This window comes from Homalodisca vitripennis, chromosome 6 (genome assembly GCF_021130785.1).
Source record: "Homalodisca vitripennis isolate AUS2020 chromosome 6, UT_GWSS_2.1, whole genome shotgun sequence".
Taxonomy (NCBI): domain Eukaryota; kingdom Metazoa; phylum Arthropoda; class Insecta; order Hemiptera; family Cicadellidae; genus Homalodisca; species Homalodisca vitripennis.
In genome coordinates, this window is record NC_060212.1 from 164,098,441 (window position 1) to 164,115,615 (window position 17,175).

Below are 17,175 nucleotides of genomic sequence, written 5' to 3' on the forward strand. Positions count from 1 at the left end.
AAACGACCTCTCATTGGTTATTGGTGGTCTGTAAAATGTGTAAAATCTGTATGCATTGGTTTTAAAAAATGTTTACATTAAACGCCCGTGAACTCACATTCAGTTATTCTGACATCAGACAAAATCGGAGAAACAGACAATTTTTTATGAAATATACACCGCCAGGCCCCCTCCCCTTCTTGACTCTCTGCATCGAAACCAACAGTTATAATCTGGTATTTGGAATATATCAGTTAGCGATGAATCTATATCTATTTCAACTGATATTAATAACACATCAAAGGTACACCCACCTAAGAAAACCCTTAGGTCGTCAAAATGCTTCCGAATAGACCGCAGATTTATGTGTAATATTAGTGGGGAATCAATGAGCGCTTCGTTAGTTTTTGATAAGAAAGAATCAATATCAGGGTAATAACGGCATTTAATCTATGTTTACATCGGAGAGTTCTTCGTCGTAAGTATGTGGAGTCTGTCTGTCATGTAATTTAGTTATATACCGACCTCGACGTGATCGTGACTCTGACCTGTCCTCTGGTGCCTGTAAGTGAAACACAAAATACGTACTCACTTGAACCCTGGCAAATCTTTCCTATTACACACATAATTACAGCACATTAGGTATACAATATTTTTAACGATAAACCTTTATCATACATTACACTAAAAACAAATATACATTTTTCTTTTTTCTTGTTAGGCTATTATTTGGACAAATTCCTACATCAATAGCATGAATACATTACTAATAATTCGTCCTAATTTGATTCGTACTTGAATTTCAGTAATAAAAGGAGATCAATCTGCAAATAACCATCAGACTATAATTTACAGCATCGTACCGTTTGTAAGCCCACCTAATTTAGAAAAGGCAAAACTTCCTGTATTAGTTACAATAATACTAGGACATATACACCAACCTAGACATAACACTGAGTAACAACTAACAATCAAGCCATCCACATAAGTACCACCTGAGCTAATTTCAAACATTAAAGGTAAAAAGAATAAAGATATAATAACATAATGATTCAAACGTATAAAATAGTTCTAACTTATACAAGTTTGTCTAGGTCGCTTTTTGTTTTATAATATGTATAATTGAAGCATTTTCACTTTTTTTTTTTCGCAAAGATTTTTCCGTTTTTTCACCCACACTAAATTTATAGTCTCTGTCTTGGCCTTAAGTCTGGTTTCTCTATGCATTTTTCTGTTGTCCACTGTCAGATTTTCATTAAAATAGACTTTAGGCTTGCCCGCTGCAGCATTTTTGTAGGCTTTTTCTTCCCTGGTTATCCACTGGTCCCCCGAACATCCTTCCTTGTAAACTGAACAATCAGTGTGGGTGGGTGCTCATCGTCTGTGCCTGTTTTAGTGGGTGGGGCAGCCTGGATATGTTGACTATCAAAAGTAACATTGATTTCCTTTCCCCCACAAACCCTCTCCAATATCTTTATTGTATCTTCCTTACCGCGTCCGCGTCTTGAACTCCATTTATTTCCAAGTTAAAGCGTCTGTTTGTATTAATCCATGTCATTTACCTTCATTCTCTATTTTTCTATTTCACCATCCCTGTCCTCTACCTTCCTCTTCAGACCCACTACCGTCAATGCTTTAAAACTTTGGTTATTGCTTTTTCAGCTCTTTTATTTTCATTAAGCATCTCATCATACATACCTGATAACAAAAAATTTGGCTGTCTTTTACTTCTTTGAGTATGCTTTCAAAACCCTCGACCTTACTGGTAATCTAGCTATCATAGTCTTAAGCTCATTGTCACAGTTTTGAGGTTAGGCCTATTTTTACAGGAGTCTGAATATTTGATTTACTACTCACGGATGTAGACCTTCCCTTACACTTGTATGCATACATCTCCAGGGCTAATTTCTTTTCTTCACTCATTGTTCTGAAGGTTGTTTCCTTAACACTACATCCAAAACAATAATGGTTACCACAGCCCATGACACTCAACATGATCACATTCCGGTTGCAAAATCTCATCACAATAACCGCACCGCAACCATTTATCCAAGAATGTTAAATAACCTTCACCTAGTTGTTGAATAACAAAATAGATCAGTATGTTAAGCTTAGATAACGACTTTAGTTATGTTGCGGAATAACAACGAGTAGCGACCGACTGCCTCGAGCGCTGCCAATCCCAATGATCCTATTCTTAGTATTTCAACAATTTTAATCCCATATAATTTTTTATATTTTTTTACTTAAAGCAACAGATTAGACTGTCAAATTCTTCTCATCCACCCTTTACCACAAATCACAAAGTTGGAATTGTCCAATTATTGAACATTATGTACGGCAGCCGGAAGTTATGCGTTACACAAATTTGGATAAGAAATTCAGATCATCACAAAAAATAATCCTTACAAGTTCACATAATAAAGAACACATTGAATTCTATAAGACGATCTGACGTGCTTTTGTCAACTAAATTGACTTTTAAAATTAAGTTAAATTTTCTTACTATAAAAGGATTATATCATTCGTTAATTTTTACATTTCATAAATTTTTGCATGTTAAGTACAATTTGTATTATATATAGTATTTTCATCTATTTATGACTTCCAAAAGTCTTAGGAATATTTATTATATGATTTATTAGATCTGTGTACGGCATCTTAGGTAGTATTTATATTGTTTATACTGCTTAGTAAAAAGTATAAACTAAATCATATGTTGAATTTACTTAATACAATATTCATTATTGCTACAGTACTACATGTGTGTGTGATTAACAGTAAGAAATAGATAGTATGATTATTCGTAACATCATAACAAGCGAGCTTAAACTGTTAAATTAATAGAAAGAAGTTAAACAATACCTGTAAAGGTAAGAAAAAAATGAATTGCTATAAGAAAATTATTCTTTATTGTTCATTTCATATCCGTAACATACGTTTCGACTCCCGAACGAAAGTATTAAAAGAGAAGTTGGTACTATCAAGAATTCAAACTGAAGACATGTGAATAATTCATATATCGATATTCCGATGTCGCCGGAATAAGCAATGGATGGCCAATATAAATTGCAGATATGAGAACCCACCATCTGGTCTCGAACACGGAACTGTCTTTATTAAAACATTAGAAATTCTTTACTTTTATTTACCTAGAATTTAGTCAAACGAATATATATATATATATATATATATTTTATTGCACAATCATTATACAATAACTCTGATATCGAATCGAACAAAATTATAAAGAATTCTGTAGAATGTAAAGCAAAGTAAAGTAAGTGGATCTGAGAGAACGACACGAGGGTTAGGGAGATCCACAAATCAGCTGTAAAAGCTGTCATGTCTGTCAGACAGGTTATATTTACACGTCAGGTTGGGGGAAATCTGAGTGCAATACTTATACAGTTGTCAGGCTGCGATATGAAAGCTGTGAGATGGTTATAGACACGTTGACAAATGGAATGTTCCAGCAATGCATATATATGGTAAATTTCTCATAAGATATATATGATGCAATAACTTATACAGTTGTCAGGCTGCGATATGAAAGCTGTGAGATGGTTATAGACACGTTTGACAAATGGAATGTTCCAGCAATGCATATATATGGTAAATTCCTCATAAGATATATATGATGCAATAACTTATACAGTTGTCAGGCTGCGATATGAAAGCTGTGAGATGGTTATAGACACGTTGACAAATGGAATGTTCCAGCAATGCATATATATGGTAAATTCCTCATAAGATATATATGATGCAATAACTTATACAGTTGTCAGGCTGCGATATGAAAGCTGTGAGATGGTTATAGACACGTTGACAAATGGAATGTTCCAGCAATGCATATATATGGTAAATTTCTCATAAGATATATATGATGCAATAACTTATACAGTTGTCAGGCTGCGATATGAAAGCTGTGAGATGGTTATAGACACGTTTGACAAATGGAATGTTCCAGCAATGCATATATATGGTACATTTCTCATAAGATATATATGATGCAATAACTTATACAGTTGTCAGGCTGCGATATGAAAGCTGTGAGATGGTTATAGACACGTTGACAAATGGAATGTTCCAGCAATGCATATATATGGTAAATTCTCATAAGATATATATGATGCAATAACTTATACAGTTGTCAGGCTGCGATATGAAAGCTGTGAGATGGTTATAGACACGTTGACAAATGGAATGTTCCAGCAATGCATATATATGGTACATTTTCTCATAAGATATATATGATGCAATAACTTATACAGTTGTCAGGCTGCGATATGAAAGCTGTGAGATGGTTATAGACACGTTGACAAATGGAATGTTCCAGCAATGCATATATATGGTACATTTCTCATAAGATATATATGATGCAATAACTTATATGTCAGGCTGCGATATGAAAGCTGTGAGATAGTTATAGACACGTTGACAAATGGAATGTCCCAGCAATGCATATATATGGTACAGTATGCAATAACTTATACAGTTGTCAGGCTGCGATATGAAAGCTGTGAGATGGTTATGGACACGTTGACAAATGGAATGTTCCAGCAATGATGGCGTGATGACAGTATAGACACGTTGACAAATGGAATGTTGACAGATGATGAATGCGATATGAAAGCATAGACAGCAATGGAATGTTGCATATATATATATATGGTACATATCTCATAAAATATACATGATGCAATAACTTATTAAAGCATTTCTTTCATTTTAGATTGCTTGAGAGCGCTTAGTCCAATTTTTATTTTATTTACTTTAAAAACTACCATAACACTTCACAAATACCAAATAAACATTACCCTGGTTATTTGAACGTTTAAATGAGTTATAGCTGCGGCGAAATATGCTCAGTTTAATTTATTGTTAAACATTAAGTGTTTTAAAGGTTTCTGTAAACTCAAATATAATGAATTTTAAAGCTACATAACGTGACTGAACGTGAATTGTTGAACCGTCCTGACACGAATAAGACTTGCATCAATTTAAAAACTAAGTTTTTGTATAATTTTAAAATATAAAAGTTACATACTAAACAGTACAATTTTATATATCTTGCAAAGAATTTTGTTTTTGATCACATCACCAGTTTTTGGGTTATACAGTATATTTACAAAGTTCCAATTTAGTTGAAAAACGTAAAAACCGATAATATTTTTCGTTGTAAACACCTTAAAACAGGAAGTTATCGTGTTTGTAAACTATTTTGTTAATAGCCTATGTCTAAAGGAGGAATATATATTTATTTGTTGTGACGACGTGGAAACTGATATTGCACCGTTAACATATTCGCTGGTGAGTGAGATTCGCACTCGCTAAATATTCCTAAAGGGTGATACTTAATCCAACATAAGGATCCTGCAATATGAAGATATCGGTTGGGCAACACCGAGGCTGCATTAAATATCTTTTAATTTCTTGGTTTTCAGCTCCCCGTCCGTATATGCAGAGACAGTTATTTCCTTTTTCCACCGTATGCAGAATAAGAGCGTGTGGTCGTTTCCCAAGCTCATCTTCTATCTAACAAAGACGAAGATAGGTTGGGCAACACCGAGGCTGTATTAAATATCTTTTAATTTCTTGGTTTTCAGCTCCCCGTCCGTATATGCAGAGACAGTTATTTCCTTTTTCCACCGTATGCAGAATAAGAGCGTGTGGTCGTTTCCCAAGCTCATCTTCTATCTAACAAAGACGAAGATAGGTTGGGCAACACCGAGGCTGCATTAAATATCTTTTAATTTCTTGTTTTCAGCTCCCCGTCCGTATATGCAGAGACAGTTATTTCCTTTTTCCACCGTATGCAGAATAAGAGCGTGTGGTCGTTTCCCAAGCTCATCTTCTATCTAACAAAGACGAAGATAGGTTGGGCAACACCGAGGCTGCATTAAATATCTTTTAATTTCTTGGTTTTCAGCTCCCCGTCCGTATATGCAGAGACAGTTATTTCCTTTTTCCACCGTATGCAGAATAAGAGCGTGTGGTCGTTTCCCAAGCTCATCTTCTGTCTAACAAAGACGAAGATAGGTTCAACACCGAGGCAACATTACGAGGCTGCATTAAATATCTTTTAATTTCTTGGTTTTCAGCTCCCCGTCCGTATATGCAGAGACAGTTATTTCCATTTTTCCACCGTATGCAGAATAAGAGCGTGTGGTCGTTTCCCAAGCTCATCTTCTATCTAACAAAGACGAAGATAGGGTAAAAGGGTAAGGAGGAAAAGTGAATAGTTGAATAGGAGTGGATAATCATAAGAACGACATATAAAGGAAGTGAGGAGACGCTTTAATTACCAGTGTTGGTAATACAAGACCTTAGGCAAGGTTGGCCAGTAAAGTACAAAGGTGTTGGATCTCATTTGGAAAGAAAATAAAATAAGATCCCCTAGAAGGAGCAAGTGTCACAAGTACTGTATGTAAAAGTAACGACATACTTAACTTGGGTAACCGCATAATCGCTCTCCATGTACTCACAAACAATACACGCCTCTGAGGGTATGAAAAGTTTATTAAATTTCCGATATTGTAGCTCTACTTGTTATTCTGTGCATATGTTTTAAACTCGGGTTTCCTTGAGTAATGACATGTAGTTATCCAGATAAAACCTCCCATGGTACTCTGTGACAGAAAGCGTTTCAGTCGTGATTATTCTTCTTATTGCCTACAAATGATCTTCCATGTACTAACAAACAATACACGCCTCTGAGGGTATGAAAAGTTTATTAAACTTCCGATATTGTAGCTCTACTTGTTATTCTGTGCATATGTTTTAAACTCGGGTATTCCTTGAGTAATGACATGTAGTTATACAGATAAAACCTCCCATGGCACTCTGTGACAGAAAGCGTTTCAGTCGTGATTATTCTTCTTATTGCCTACAAATGATCTTCCATGTACTAACAAACAATACACGCCTCTGAGGGTATGAAAAGTTTATTAAACTTCCGATATTGTAGCTCTACTTGTTATTCTGTGCATATGTTTTAAACTCGGGGTTTCCTTGAGTAATGACATGTAGTTATCCAGATAAAACCTCCCATGGCACTCTGTGACAGAAAGCGTTTCAGTCGTGATTATTCTTCTTATTGCCTACAAATGATCTTCCATGTACTAACAAACAATACACGCCTCTGAGGGTATGAAAAGTTTATTAAATTTCCGATATTGTAGCTCTACTTGTTATTCTGTGCATATGTTTTAAACTCGGGTTTTCCTTGAGTAATGACATGTAGTTATCCAGATAAAACCTCCCATGGCACTCTGTGACAGAAAGCGTTTCAGTCGTGATTATTCTTCTTATTGCCTACAAATGATCTTCCATGTACTAACAAACAATACACGCCTCTGAGGGTATGAAAAGTTTATTAAACTTCCGATATTGTAGCTCTACTTGTTATTCTGTGCATATGTTTTAAACTCGGGTTTTCCTTGAGTAATGACATGTAGTTATCCAGATAAAACCTCCCATGGCACTCTGTGACAGAAAGCGTTTCAGTCGTGATTATTCTTCTTATTGCCTACAAATGATCTTAAAAAAGATGGGATAAATCTTGTAGTCTAGATGCGGATACCGGATGAATTCTTATTGGATACCTAAAGCGTCACTGGGTATTCCAACGACATTGGATTGGGTGCAGGGATATGCATTTCTCTAGATCAAGAAAGAAATTTATCAAGAAAATTATTTGTAATAAACATTTACAATCATGGGTCCCAAGAAATTACAGATAATTTATCGTTGGGTTCCCATCTTTACTATACACAACATCCTAATATAAATGTGTTCTAATAACAAAAAGAAAACCGTTGAAACGCTCTTTTGGCGTCGGTTCTTTCAGCCATTACCAATGGAATGCACAACCAGACTACAGATAAAGTAATAGCATAAACATAGTGCCTGAATTAAACCATTGTATAATATACATGATCAACATATTCTATATTCACGACCATCTACAACTAATTCCATTGAAATGTATTGCAATATGTCAACAATAGTTCAATATAATGTATCACCTGCACACACACACACACACACTTTATTCTGTAAGAATATAAATCCAATCTCAATGTATAAGATAGAACGCCATTCACAGGTACAATTATATGAAAGGTTATACAATATAATCTATTTTCCTAAGCCTAAACGTTCACTAGTCTACTCATCACTTTCCATTTCAAGTAGCCAATCAAGTATGTAAGGTTTAGCAATGTAAACATTTTTTAAATTTTAGCAGTTCTATTGGGATTTGATTAAATATTTTTGAAATAATGTAACTCAGCGAATTTTTTCCCGTATGTATTACAAAATCTCGGCAGTTTATATTTATCTAATTTTCTAAATGTATAGTACGCTTTTGTGTTTTCTGTTTTAAACGAATCAGATAAGTAGTATTTTTTAATGATTTTTAATTTTAAAAGTTGTTTTGAATTTAAGGTATTGTATCTGTATAGTAAAAGGCTATCAGGAATTTGGAAATTGCGCTGCAATTGTGGCACGCACACCATTTGATATAGTGTTCTTCTTTGCAAGATATCCACCCGGTTTATGATCGACTTAGAGGCTGTACCCCATACCTCGACCCCATACCGCATCAAGGATTCAAACATCGACTTATAAATTATCTTGATTGCTGAGCCGGGAAGGGTACTTCTTAAGTAATAGAGTTTCGCAGATACAGCTTTTAATCTTTTTATCAATTTGTTTATATGCAATTCCCATTTCAATTTGTGGTCTATAGTGACCACAAATTCTAGATATAATCTCTAGATATTACCAATATACACATGAAGTTTCCCTATGAGACATATTTTATGAAGTCCTTGACTACCGTGTCTAGTGCAGAGAGAAAGTATTGAGAGTTCGTCAAGTTAAGATTTCTCTAGGAAACATCAGTCTTCAGTGGTCTTGGGAGCACCTAAAGTTTAAATCTCAACTTGAAATCTGAGTAGGATTACTTGTGGACTCTTATCAAATTGTATACAATTATATACAACGAATGGAATAGGCTTGGCGGATTTAAAACCTTTTTTTAAAATAGAATGGAGCATCTGTGAAGCAAATGAAAATTATACTAGGGCCAAAACGGTTTTCTAATAAGATATCTGGACGTTTTAGAAATCCTTGAATCTTATCTAAAATAAATGTGCAATAGAACAAATGTTATACAAGAATAACTTTTGAATGCCTTTAAAGCTAATGTAGTGAAGCTTTAAGGACCAAGCTAATTTTTACGCACTATACTGGACATCTAAGGCATCCTTGACCTAAACGAATGTCAAAAACTTTTCCAGCATACCATATTAAAACTTAGGAAGTTAATTTGGTGGAAAATGTCTATGTTCAGTCAAAATTTTACCAACATATTCTTGGAGGTTCTTGAAATGGTATTTAATAAATTATATTTACCATGATAATTCCACAAATAATCTTAAGGAAGAAGACAAATGATACTGAATAATTGCTTCATCCGAATTATATGTTATTCGAACATAGTTAATTCAACAGATCTTTACAATATTTTCACTATTAACAAACTTCATATAAACAGACATATGACAATAACCTAACTAAACATTACTCGTAGAAAAATATGATTAAAGCTGGATAAAACCTGCTCAATACTGGATAACTATTCATTTAAGGAAAAACTGTGGACTTTGGTCTCAACTCTTTAACCACCAAAGTTTTTCCATTTTGTTCTGTGTACTTGGGAAAGTTATATCTCTGCACTTCAAGTGCTCTGAGAACAGAAAATCTGACAAAGATAAATACTTTCTCGTCATAACTCCTGCTTAAGTGGTTTGTATTTAAATTTCAAACTCTGCCTTATTGGATATTTACTATTGTTCTATAACAGCGTTCATTACAACAGCTAATCTCACCATACAATTTACGTTTGAAAGTCTGTGGTCTGTGAAAATGCATTTAGATTATTACCCTCCATACTTAAATATCTTGAACTCTTGTTAGAAACATTTAGTAGTTTTTAGGATAAAAAAGAGCGCATAATTCAATAAGTATGTATTTGTTATTATATTAGTTAAAATATGGCCATTGAGAATTTATAAGATTTTATACGAAATAAGATAGAAATTATCCACACCAAACTGAACGTTTATGGGAAAAGTGAAATGGGAGATTTAAACGAAATATAATAAACATTTATTATTATTATACAGTAAGTGTTAAACTATTCAACTATATAAATTAAATTAAATTAATTGTTAAATGTTTTATAAAGGAGCTGACATTTTGGCTGAAAATCACTTCCTAGTGTAACATTTCAATGTACTCAAAAATAAAAATATACAAACTGTTGTTTGAATATACATATAAAATATGTTGTGTAATATGATGTGTATTATATTTTATATATTAATTATAAGAATTTTAGGCCTAAACAGAGACATGAAAATGTGATTTCAAGTGCCTGGTGAGGGTTAAAATGGTTTAAATTATTCTGTAAATATACACACATAACAGCATAAACTTAGTAAGAATTATACCTTTGTTTTATATTGTATATATTTTATATTCTGGAAAAAACCATTATAGGTCCATTTGTATGAATCAGTCGCGCATAGAGGTACAAGTTGGTTACTCTGTGTTTACTTCTTTCCCGCTTATTTATTGTGAAAGAATGGGAGTAAATATTGACAATGGAGAGAAGCGAGGCGAGATTTGAATAAACTTATTACAGGCATCTTACGTAAAAATAATGGGGGAAACAAAAGGCAATTTTAAGATAATGTATTTTGATGTCATTTAAGTTTTTTGGTTCCTCTTTATAAGAGGGAATTAGGGAAACTAAGGAATTATAATCAAATCTTTTAAAATTTGTTTTAAACAGTTATTTAAGATTGCAAGAACTGCAAAATAATAATTTTTATTTTATATATAAGTATTTTAATATTAAGCATTTTTATTTTACAAATTTTTTGCGATTATTATGGATTATAGTTAAACCGAACATTTATAAAACGACTATAACAATTTTAAATATTCTTATGGGCATTATGGGGTACCTAAATTTCCCTTATTGTGTAAAATTCATTGGCCTAATTATTAGTATTAAAAAAAGAAATTAAAACACAAAGGATTTGATCTGCTTTTTATATTTTATTACTCTAAGGCACAAGTACTACTTGGAAATAAAATAATAAGAAAACATTTGTTTGTATGTATTATTTGCTGCTATTTTATATACTTTATGTCATAATATTATTGATATTATGACATAAGCACTATAATAATAAGCACTGGCAATTATTATTTGTTTGTAATATTCAGTTTGTTATTTTGGAGATATAAATGATTGATTATTATTATTATTATTTACCAAATATAGCACTATGAGTGGCTGTTGGTTTTGAGATGACAATAAACAATCCTTTAGAATAAGAAAACAAAACCATTTGCAGAAAATAAGAGTCATGCAGTTATATTTAGTTTTAAAAAATCACATATATCTGCAAACTGTTAGTATTAATTAAAAAAATACCAATTTTTTTAGTTTTCACAAACGGCAAAGAGTTTTTAAGTTTTAAATAGAGCTATTATATATAACGTATAAAACTTCAATAAACAATATTGTTGTAAATTATATTGCTAATCAATAATATACCCGAAATCCGCCAACGTATTTCAAGGGTTGTTTTCTGCGTAACAATACAACTGTGTGCGATATTGTTGTAAATTATATTGCTAATCAATAATATACCCGAAATCCGCCAACGTATTCATGGGTTGTTTTCTGCGTAACAATACAACTGTGTGCGATATTGTTGTAAATTATATTGCTAATCAATAATATACCCGAAATCCGCCAACGTATTCAAGGGTTGTTTTCTGCGTAACAATACAACTGTGTGCGATATTGTGTCACATTTAACTTAAATATGAGTGAAGTACCATGGTAAAGAGGTTCTTAAAATGTAAGGTTTCTAAACCATGTAATTCCTTTCAATATAGAATGAGTGCACATAAACATTACTAACAGAGCAACGACATCTTCATTGTCTTACTTTATTAATAACAACACAAAAACTATAATTACATAAAGGAAATATTATACATATACAGCAATATACTTACTTGTTGGAGCCATCCGCTAAGGAAAAACATACTCCAAGACTCTAAGGAACTGGCCCGTGATCGGTGTCGGTAAAGGGAAATGCTGAAATGCGAGCACACAAACAAACCTGTCCAATCAGTAAATGGAGTACGCGGAACAGGAATTGAAATGAATCCCTTCAAAGACACCGCGATGTTCGGATGTATGTTTACTTTCGTAAAATGTATCTTTTCATATTCTTTATTCAAAGCGATTTCTTCTTCTAATATTTTGTAATTAATCATGCCGACTTGTATTTCCAGGGTATAATCCTCCTTCTGATATACGGTTAAAGGCGTCGTAACTAGATAAAGTTCTTCAACTTTTACACCATTAATAGCTTTTATTCGAGTTATAAATTCAGTGTTATACTTTATTTTATATTTATACTTTTTTAACTGTATCAGTATATTTAAGTACAAGGAAGTACAGGAAAATTTAAAGTACAATATATGAAGAAGTTGTATAATCAATAATATGTATATGTTATATGTTATATATATATATATATATATATATATATTATTTGTAGTAAATTACTTTACAATTAAAACAAAGTGTTTTTAAAACATTGGCACTATATTTCGGTGAAAACCGTCTTAAGGTCCAAAAATTGTATAAAATATAAAAATATAAAAAAACAGTACAAACGAAAGTAAATAAACAGTGAATAAGTCTTTCACTGTTCATTCATATATATATAAATGTGTAGGCATAATGTTATCAGTTCCTGTCTGTTCGTTTTATATCAGTAACTTTGCCCTTCTACTATACCGACTCTCCACCTCATTATGTTTGATAATATCCTCACACAGACCAGTGGTCCATGAGGACGGACACAGGACAAAAAAAGTGATTTTTCTCTCCTTTATTATATTTTAAAAACAATTATTGGTATACAATTGTATATTTATAATATGTATGAAAGACATTTTTCTGTGCAATATAATTCACAAACGTTTCTATGGAACAACGAAGATGGTCTTCTATATAGTAAAAAATAAATAGCATAGTTTTGAATAGTAAAGTAAACTGATGTGATAAAATAAAGGATACATAACTGGGTTTGATGAAGAACTCTGTAAATGTGAACATATCAAATATTACTTTTACAAAATGACTGAAACTTTTGAATAAAATATTAACATATTTTAGATATAATCATCTCAGGATTGTGATACTATTGGCATAGTCTCTTGTCTTGATTCACTTAAACTCTTCTCCCGCTCACTCCATTCACTGATTGGACAGGTTTATGTTTCTGTCCACACATCAGCGTCTCTCTTTACCTAATCCAATCACGGAATAGTACCTCGGCGTAAACAGTTTTTTAAATGGTGTATCCGACACTTCAAGCTTGTAGTGTGCTATTCTGAACAAAGAGGTACTACTTTTTAATAGCAAATGGTGTTTAAGATAAGAAAATTAGTAAATGTGTAATTTCAAACATAATTTTATGTTATAAATTATATTGTGGCATGTGATTTTACCACCCTGGTCAAAAATAATTACTCTGATTTAAAATTTACGCGCCAGAAAAAAGTTACTGTTTTTTTTTTACATACACTTTTTAAGATTTTGCTCTCAATTAGTCACGGTTTGACTTTAAAAGGACTAAGGAACCTTTTGCACCACACCTTTACAGTCTAGCATCAGTCCAGGATCCGAGAGCTAATTTGCATTGGGCAAGAACACAGCCAGGATTTTCTTGAAAGCAGTAGAGACATTTCTTCTAAGAAAAACATTTATCGACAGCCACAGTAGTTTTAGTAAAAGCCAAATGGTATGGTATCAAAAGCGTTACAAATATGAAACTAACACCTTTTCTGCATCATATGTTCATAGCTTGTCTTGAGACGCGTAAAACCTACCAACATACTCGTGAGTAAATGTTAAATCAGCGTCAGCCAACAATTGTACAAACCCAACATTCAAGTCTACAGGTCAATTCATCTTTCAGATAATCTACGGGAAATCGGTTGACAGACAAAATGCTAATTTTGCCAGCTTCTTAAATGATACAAAATCTCAAAAATTTCAATTTTGTTGGTCATTATGTTCAAACAATATATATATATATATATATATATATATATATATATATATATATATATATTATTTGAACGCAATGAGCAACAAAATTGAAATTATATATATATATATATATATATATATATATATATATATATATATATATATATATATATATATATATATATATTGATATCGGTTTGGTCCTTCACTTGTTCTTTAATACCATCTAAACTATTTCTGGTTACAGCATATTATTTTTATTACTGTTTGATCTTGTTGAATAAGACCAGAACGTCTTATAAACATATAAAATTTAATTACTTTGGTGCTTTATATTGAAAAAAAGAATATCAAACTATATAAGTAATCTTTCAATACTAACCAAAAAGGGCCGTTTTATACTCTAGGGATGTGTGCTGAGTTTTTTTTTTTTTTGTCAATGTTATTGTTAACAATATACTTTTGGGTATCTATACTTTTTATCTACGCCTGCACATCTACAGTAAATTCATATGCAATTGGTTGTGCTATGCCTTTTGCATTATTTGATAAATAGTCCGTGAGCCAAATTTTTCATGTCTCTCTTTTACATTAACTATGAATAATAATTATGCATATGGAGTGTCAAAAACAACGGCCAATTCATATTCGGCACGAGGTTTTATGTTCAGTAGACCGTGAAACCTATAAATACATACAGTCTGTTGTGACATTGAGGCGAACGAGAGAATACAGGACAATGTATATTTGCATGCAGAGAATACAGGACAATGTATATTTGCATGCTTCCTTGGAGTGCGAGCTTTATCGATATCACCCAACTCTATAACTTGCATTTTTGTCGTTTGGTTCTTATAACTTTTTTTATTTATCTGCAAACTGAATTTAGAAAAGGTTTCCCTCTTCTGTATAGAAACATTTTAGTCTTCACACATGCCTGACTCATGCCTAATTTTTCACAGAAAGATTTTAGTGCCACAACGCTTTAGTAAGATTTGTTTATTTTAACCTAGTTTGTAATTATGTATTAGGTTAGTTCTTTACCTGAAGAAGAGATCAGATTGCAGATCTCGAAACGTAGTGTTACTGTTTTCTTGTTTCACTGAACGATGGAAAATGTCCGGAAAAATCCTGTTTCCTTCATACAACGCCTGAGAACAGAATTACAAATTTTTAGCAACAAATTTTTATGGTTATTAACAAGTTTAAATGCATTTCTAATTAGTTTTCTGAGTTCTTCAAGATTTTTTCGTTTTGAGCATAAACAGTCTCTTTTACAATACCCCACAGTGAAAAATCACATGGGGTCAGGTCCGGCGAGCGCACAGGCCAATCGATTGTACCACGGCGATCAATTCATCATTCTTTAAATGTGTTATTTAAAAAAGTCTCGAACTTGGATACCGAAATGTGTTGGGCACCATCTTGTTGCGAGATGAGCGAACGAATATTGAAAACAGGATTGTTTCTGAGCTCGGTAACTACTACTTCTTGCAGCAACGGTAAGTAACTTTCTACGTTAACATTTCTTTGAAGAAAATAAGGACCAATCAGTGCAATATTCTAAATACCTCCTCATACCATAACACCAGGCACATTGTGTTCTGCTTGGATTGTTTCCGAGCTCGGTAACTACTACTTCTTGCAGCAACGGTAAGTAACTTTCTACGTTAACATTTCTTTGAAGAAAATAAGGACCAATCAGTGCAATATTCTAAATACCTCCTCATACCATAACACCAGGCACATTGTGTTCTGCTTGGATTGTTTCCGAGCTCGGTAACTACTACTTCTTGCAGCAACGGTAAGTAACTTTCTAGGTTAACATTTCTTTGAAGAAAATAAGGACCAATCAGTGCAATATTCTAAATACCTCCTCATACCATAACACCAGGCACATTGTGTTCTGCTTGGATTGTTTCTGAGCTCGGTAACTACTACTTCTTGCAGCAACGGTAAGTAACTTTCTACGTTAACATTTCTTTGAAGAAAATAAGGACCAATCAGTGCAATATTCTAAATACCTCCTCATACCATAACACCAGGCACATTGTGTTCTGCTTGGATTGTTTCTGAGCTCGGTAACTACTACTTCTTGCAGCAACGGTAAGTAACTTTCTAGGTTAACATTTCTTTGAAGAAAATAAGGACCAATCAGTGCAATATTCTAAATACCTCCTCATACCATAACACCAGGCACATTGTGTTCTGCTTGGATTGTTTCCGAGCTCGGTAACTACTACTTCTTGCAGCAACGGTAAGTAACTTTCTACGTTAACATTTCTTTGAAGAAAATAAGGACCAATCAGTGCAATATTCTAAATACCTCCTCATACCATAACACCAGGCACATTGTGTTCTGCTTGGATTGTTTCCGAGCTCGGTAACTACTACTTCTTGCAGCAACGGTAAGTAACTTTCTACGTTAACATTTCTTTGAAGAAAATAAGGACCAATCAGTGCAATATTCTAAATACCTCCTCATACCATAACACCAGGCACATTGTGTTCTGCTTGGATTGTTTCCGAGCTCGGTAACTACTACTTCTTGCAGCAACGGTAAGTAACTTTCTAGGTTAACATTTCTTTGAAGAAAATAAGGACCAATCAGTGCAATATTCTAAATACCTCCTCATACCATAACACCAGGCACATTGTGTTCTGCTTGGATTGTTTCCGAGCTCGGTAACTACTACTTCTTGCAGCAACGGTAAGTAACTTTCTACGTTAACATTTCTTTGAAGAAAATAAGGACCAATCAGTGCAATATTCTAAATACCTCCTCATACCATAACACCAGGCACATTGTGTTCTGCTTGGATTGTTTCCGAGCTCGGTAACTACTACTTCTTGCAGCAACGGTAAGTAACTTTCTAGGTTAACATTTCTTTGAAGAAAATAAGGACCAATCAGTGCAATATTCTAAATACCTCCTCATACCATAACACCAGGCACATTGTGTTCTGCTTGGATTGTTTCCGAGCTCGGTAACTACTACTTCTTGCAGCAACGGTAAGTAACTTTCTAGGTTA